A 7,733-nucleotide genomic window follows, 5' to 3' on the forward strand; every position below is an offset into this window, starting at 1 on the left:
CTAGCAATTCTGTAAGCTCACTACATGTTTACTTGGGGCTCCCTAAGAACCTGCTTATCAAAGAGCAGAGAATATAAGCTCAAAAGAGAGTTATCGTAAACTTCTCACTGATGAGAAAAATAACAGAGGAGGTGATAGAAATTAGCCGGAACCTTGGGGATATACAAATTAATAACTTTCTCTTCTTTTGATGGTGTGTACCTCATAGAATTTGACCTTTTAAGAAGTACAAATTCTGTGAAATGTTGGTTAATGTGTTAATGAACTATGCCTTACCTCAAGTGTGTGACAGATAATTTCTATATTATATATGTGTATGTATGTATATTATTCTCATGATAATCAATTGTAAGTGTTGTGAAGTATAGGAAGACTTTTTTAGCTTCTTATATGTTTCCTATTTTTTAATTGTTGAAGGTCCATGTTTCCTTTCTCCTTCAACAAAACAAAAGAATGTTGAAAGTATAGATCCAAAATGCTACCTTTCTTATGTGGGTTCGTAGGTATCTTCTGATTTAGTATACTTCATTCTTTTAATGTGAAGGATGTTTCAAAAAGAATTTTAGAGCTGCCAACATAAGAGGTATAGCTTATTTATTATTCATCACTTAACGAGCACTTGTGCATCCCTTCTGTGGGTCAGTTATGGGATAAACAAGTTGCATCTATAGATCTCAAAGTGTGGTCTCCTCAGAGCCTCAGCCTCCTCCAGAGGCACTGGCTGGAGAGGTAAATTCTCAGATCCCATGCTCTGATGAGAAGCTCTGGAAATGGGGGTGAGAAGTCTGTTTGGACAAACACCAAGTGATGCTGGTACAGGCCCACACCTAAGAACCACTGCTCTGGAGAGTACAAGTTGTGTTCAAGTGTTTGCAACTTGTCCATGCCAGTTCTTGGTGTCTGCATCCAGACCAACGTGTTCTGTCAGTGCACATCTTCAGTGTAAATGCATTTGTCTACTAATTCACACTTGTCCTTTCAAGGTTTAGTTTGAGAAATACTGCCTGTTGTCACTTCTTGCGCCCCTCTCCATAAGCAAGGGTAGGTGCTGAAGTTGTTCTCAGAGTGACAGGCTGTCCCACTTGACTTCAATTTTTGTTGAATTCATGAGAGGTCCCAGCCTGTAGGAGTTAGTGTAGGGCCCACATTGAAAGATGGGCATTTAAAGACAGGAAAAGGGAAAGCCCAACGTCTGAAGGTGGCCCAAGGGACAGCGGTAGTAGCAGCAGGAGGGGCAGCTCTCGGTTCATCCCTGAACTGCTGGCTCTCAGCCTTTGGTTTGTCCACCTCAGTAGCATGGGGCCATCGACTGCCCTTTTGTGTGGATGAGGTTTTTTCCTGCCAGACAATGTGGCTTCACCCTCAAGTGTAAAGGTAAGTAAGTAGCTGGAAGTTCAGTTGCTGCCAGCAAGGGAATGATCCAGGGGCCACCTAGTAGCATCCTGTGGGGCTACTGAGGGTATGGAATGTGAGAAGTCACAGATATTTGGGACCTGTGGGGTAGATTTAGTCAGTTAGAGACAGCAGTACCCACCTGGCTGGCAGAAAGAAAACCTATTTTCTAGTTTTGCCTCTGCAGGTCCGGTAGGCAGGATGTCCTACTGTTCTGTGTGAGGGTGTTCTAAGTATGGAGCACATGGTTGGGCAACTGGAGTGTTTTAGAAGACAGGCCAGAGCTAGTGGTTGTCCTCGGCCATGGTGACTGGGGCAGTAGCAGCCCCAGGCCTGTCATTCCTGGAATTCCACCGAGGTGGGGGTGGGGAAGTGGGGGTGGGGAGGTGGGGGTGGGGTGATGGGCGTAGAAGAAGCTAGCTGGAGAGCGATGTGAGATCTAGAGCTGGCTTGTTTGGCAAGTGGGTGGACGCTGCTGAGTTTGCTAAGTCACTGTCTGTCCTGCAAAGCTTAGGAGGACTAAGAAGTGTGGCAGGAGTTTTCTCTGCAGGATTCTATGAAAGCAGCCTCCAGAACCTTCTCCTCTCCTTTCCCCACAGGTACCCAGTTTCTACAACAGCACCAGCCTCTCTATTTTGAAGCAGCTCATTCTTGGGAATTTCCTTGATACAGTCTGGATACTGACTGCCCTCCATGCTGCTGGGCTTGTACTAGAGAACCAGCGAAGGGGTCCCCAAAAGCAGAATGTCAGAACCTTATCCTCAGACCTGTATTCCAGCTGGGGGAATTCGTTCCTAGTAGCTAGCATGACACGCGTTCTTAGGAGGTGTGCTTTGGAGCTTCGGGATGCTTCTCAAAGGAGCTGAGATCTGTGTGAGACTTAGTTAGGAAACCAAGTAGAAAAGGGATAAGAGGAGTGAAGTTGCACCCATAATGACCCAGAGCAAAAAGAGTAGGAAAATGGTGTTCAGGGAAGTGCTAGATGCTTAATGGAGCACAGTCTGGAGTTTGGGATGGGATGGATACAGCGAGTACAGATAAATCATGGGAAGAACACTGTAGAGTTCTCGGACTACGTACTTGAAATTTCCATTGCTTTTCTTTATGAAAGAGCTTGTCTAAGTCACATAACTCCAGAGTTGACTAATCTATAGGGATTGAACTAAAAAGTAATGATATCTACTGAAGCTAAGCCCTTGCATTCTCTGTGACCTAGCATTTGCACACCTACTCATTGATTTTTCCAGAAGTTTTGGCAACACTATGTGAAAACTCCAAATTGAAAACTAGCCAGATGTCCTCCCCAGTCGAATGTGTCCCTGGTGACACTCTCACAAAAAGGAGCACCGTGTCATGATGGGAAGAAGTAAAGTATAGAAGCGATGAATCCCATAGATATGTCGAGGGAAAGATGCCAGCCTGGGAAAAGAACATACTCGCACAACTCCACTTTTGTGGAGGAAAAGAAGTATAAAACTAGGACAAACATTTTGATGCCATTTATGAGGTAGCTAGATGGTCAAATGCATAGAGACACAAAGAGAACATTGCTTCGGGCTGCGGGAGGGAGTGAGGAGATATTGTTTGATGATAGGGAGTCTCATTTTTGCAACATGAAAGCGGTGTTGTGCATGGATGGTGGTGATAGGTGTGCAAGTGGTGGTGCTTAAAGCTGCTGAATGTCCATGGTTAAGGCCCATCAGGGATGGTGGTGTACCCCTGCGATCCCAGCCTTCGGTAGGCGGAGCAGAAGATCACAACTTCAGGCTCCTCTCAGGCAACTTAGAGACTCAGCATACATAACCTTGTCTCAAAATTTAAAAAGAAACTAGAGTGTCCATGAAGGCCCCTGGTTGGACCCTAGCCAAAAACCACAAGGGGGTGGAGTAAATTTTATGCAAATTACCACAATTAATATATAGTTTAAGAAGAACAAAGTTAACATGGTAGAGATAATGGTGCAAGCTGGGGCCGTAGTGATGGAAAGGAAGAAAAAGGGAAGCTCTTAAGATATTGAAAATGTTTTGGAAGTGGTACCACTTTCAGTGCAACCCATGGCAAAAATAAAGACACTAAATTATATTTTCAATCATCAGGGAGTCATGGGACTCTAAGTCCAGCCACGAAGATAGCTTTCCGGAAGCAAGAGAGCAACCCAGGGTCTCACCCTGTTTTATTCAGTGGGGGAGTGGCTTGAGGAGGATTGACTGAGAATTGTGGGCAGTAAATGATCATTGTGAGCTGAGCTAGGTGAGTGGCCTACATTTACCTAAAGCCAACTGATAAACAGAAGTCCTAGCCAGCTCTGTACATAGGAAATAGGGTCAGGCTCAGTCAGAATGGAGACAGTCGCTCTTCTTTCAAGGAGAGCTGCTCAGGTGGACCTCCACAGGTAGTTACCCAGCCAGTGACCCCACTTACAAACTAGAGCACTCAGTAGTTTCCCTATTTCTGGCAATCCATGTGCCCCAAGTAATGATAGAGTTAGTGAGATACAAAAGGCCAGTTTGTTTGAGACAATATACAATGCCCATAAAAGATAAAAGGGATTAAGTCTCACATTTAAGAGATATCTGCTAATAGACCTATAAAAAGTTCTAACTCATCTTTTTCATATTTATCCTGTTCTGATTATTTGACTTGTTTCTTTGGCTTTGTCTCCTCCAGATTCAAAGCTATACATCTACCCAAGAGAAAAATGCCTGTTATCTATCGAGGACATTTAGATAAAACCTCTGAAGAATATATCTGACTGCTGGTCAACAACTACGACCCATTTCAGCGTGAAGAAGCCAGAGCAGTCTTCACCCATATTTCCCTTCATGGCAGTTCAGGTTACTTCTTCAGAGGGGGGAATACTGCACACAGCCCAGTTAGACAGAAATATTATAGGCAGTCAGACAAGGCCAAACCCTCGAAGGAGACAGCACAGAAGACAAAGACAACTGTGGAAGGGACGGATACTCCTGCTATGAACCAGACTAAAGATTAAAGGCCAAACAAATGCTAAAAGAGTAGCACCTGGGATTGATATTCTAAATAGGTATCATCACTTGGAAAGACCCAAGTGAGTCACTAGCCCAACCCGCATCAGGAAGAGACCCTGTCGTATTCAAGCCCGCTTACTCCGTGACTCGCTTCCTCATTTGGCCCTGGGTGTTATCAACTTTACCTGAGCAATGGTGCTTGCAATCCCATTGGTTGACCATAGTTTTGTCCCACCCCATGTCCACCTAAGCAAGTTCCCCCTTTCTCTACCTTAGCCCCACATGGTTTTACACTATAAAAGTCCCTAAAAGAGACAGTTTCCCGGGAAAACTACCTGCTGGCGGGGGGTGGGGGGGGCTCCAGTCCATCTCTTGGACAGGAGCTTTCTTTCTTTCAAAAAATATATTCTGCTCATAAAAAAAAAAAAAAGAAAAAAGAAAATGTTTTGGATTCTTAATCCTGACAGAGACTTTTGCATGTACAAATTCATCAAGCTGTATTTTCAGGTGCGCTTCTAAACATGTGTTATACTTGAATACAAAGCTATCCTGGAAGGAAAAGAACAGAAAAGAAAGCAATGGATGGTTTTAAAAGGAATTACTGCAATTTGTACTGAGCTCTGCTTAGCAGGTGCCAGGCGCAAGGCCTTTGCTAACAACTCGCTTCATCTCCTGTGCTGCGCGCCTTTCGCCTGGTGCTCTTTCATAGAACAGGCACAGGGTTTTGCCTAGGCAAGGTGTACACACCCGCCCCTGTGCAGCAGGAGATTTCTCACCTGTTTCCATTTACATTTGTTGGGGGGAATACGACTTTATGTTCAGAGTTTAAATTTTCTTTTAACTTTCAGTAGAAGTACTTGTGATCTTAAAACTAGGTTCTGACATGAAACTGCATATATTTCAATCAGAAGGAAAAACTTTCTCTCATTAATACTAACACATTTTCTCACATTAATTTAAGAGTAAACTAAGATCACAGGATGCTAATGCTGGATACTAAAGCAATTATGGTAGGCTTTTATCTTTTCCGTGAATTTAAAAAAAATATAAAGGTTTTTACATTTTTTAAGAGTGGAAATTGAAAGCATTTGAAAAAGTCAATGTCTCGAAGCATCTTCCACATCAACGTTTTAAAAGAGACCCATTTGAAAATGTTCAAGATACAGTGTTTTCTATGAAAAGATCACCTTTTTGTTTCTTCTCTATCTTTATTTATTCTACTGGGTGAAGAAATATTCTGAATCTTTCTTGAATTCCTGGGTCTTCCTTTGTGCACGTTGCCCTTATTTCCATATTTCTTTCTCTAAGGCATTTTAGTGAGTCCCTGCTTGGTTTTACTGTTTTGCAATGACACCCACAACCACCAGCCTCAGCCACAGGCAGCTGTCTTCGGGTGGCTAGTCAGAACTTGGAGTGGCCCTGGGTGTGACGTGCTGCAGTACAGAGTGTCACATGCCCATGGATGGCTGCTCCCGCCCGGCTCTCTGTCACGGCTGATCAGATCTTTGAGACATCATCTTGCCCCAGAGACTGATTAAAATAAACTACTCACAACACTTATATAGAGAGTGGCTCTCAATTAGAGAGGCTGTGAAAGAAAAGAGAAAGAACGAGGGTCTTCTGGGGGAAAGATAAAGGACAGCAGAACAGGACAAGTGGAAGGGATGGGGCAAGCATTAGGTCTTATCACAGCCCGACTAGAACATCTTGCTCTGTATCATCTGAAACATCTCTTGTGACCATCACTTTACAAGATATCTGCTGGCAACTGCCATTTATTTTACAATCTTGAATTGACAGGCATCCAGGAGGGAAGAATAAATAATACACAATCCCTTGAAAAAGCCTGCCAATGAAGCCCATCATGTGAGCCCCATAATTTTAGCTCGAATCCAGGCGTGCTGACGTGTTCAAATGGGAATTCTGTGTGCAACCTTATTTACTGCAGAGTGCAGACAAGCCATTCTCCTGCCATGAGGAAATCTCTCATTTCCCTTCCTTACTGTGTCGTTGGTCAACGGTTACAAGCTCCCTCTCAGACAGCTGGTTGTGTATTAACGCCTATTTATAGCAGTCAATGGACAACTGATTGTTTATGGGGAATGGTGGCAATTTTTGCTTAGGAAGGACAATTGGGGTGTTCTTCTGCAGCAGAGAGGGTTCGGCCACTCACTCCACACACATTGCCTTATTTGTCCTCATGCATTCTGTGGCTGAGGTTACCCTGCTTGCGGGTGGATGGAGAGTTTAGCTCTGCATGCTGGTTCTTCAGCCAACGGTCTGGAGGGCTAGACAATGGGAGAAACACACACTGATTCTTTGTGAGGATCAGAGAAATAAAAACCGCTCATTGCTAGGAAGAACAGCGTACTAGACTTAGAATTGACAGCAGCATTCCTGAGGCAATTTGCTTTTTACTATACCTCCACTTAAAATAGAACCATAGATTAACTTGTTGGTATACAGAAAATTTTCCATTTTAAAGAATCTTGAGGTATTTTGTTTTGCTGTTTGCGTTTCATAACTCTTTCCCCTAAATAGAACATGAAATATTTGTTGACAAAACTAAAATCTACTGGTCATGGATGGGCAGTAAAATTAAAATGTTAATGGGAAAAATCTGTTTGGATGCCTATAGAATGCCGCTCATGATATTTTTCTGCTAACTCTTAACTTTTGTGTAGTGGTTTCATCCTCTACCCCAATTTTGGAAAAATAGAGTGAATAATGATACTTAATTTTAGAATAATGTGTTAAATTTTTAACAGAATAACAAACACAGAGAAAAATTAACATGGTGTTATTCTCACATAAATAACACTTGTTAAATGAAAAAGAAATTTATTTGCATATGGCTAACAGGCTCAATTGATAGCTTCTTTTTTAAATTTATGCAGTTGATACAGGGTTTCACTACACAGCTCTGACTCATAGTGATCTTTCTGTTTTGAGCCTCCCCAGCACTGGGATCACGGGTGTGTACCACCACACCTGATCTAGGTGGCTGGCCCAGCATGCAATACTGGGGATCAAACCCGGGCCCCACGTTTGCCTAAGCTGGCATTTAGTCCACTGAGTTATCTCACCCAACCCCAATTGAAAGCTTTAAATTAAACATAGTGAAATGTGAACATGACTTTATTCATAGTTATCAATCCAGAAAATTTGTGCATGATCACACATAGGTAGGTATATATATGCCCCTGGAATAATGTTAAACAAATATATTTAAATGTTACAGCATGTTCATCTCTCGATTTACAGATTTGAGATCAATTAATTCAATTTCATCTGTAAAACTCAGTGTATCACATTTGTTTTATTTTATTTTTAATTTTTTAAAACTCTACCCTT

This window comes from Octodon degus, unplaced genomic scaffold (assembly GCF_000260255.1).
Source record: "Octodon degus isolate 3935 unplaced genomic scaffold, OctDeg1.0 scaffold00001, whole genome shotgun sequence".
NCBI lineage: Eukaryota > Metazoa > Chordata > Mammalia > Rodentia > Octodontidae > Octodon > Octodon degus.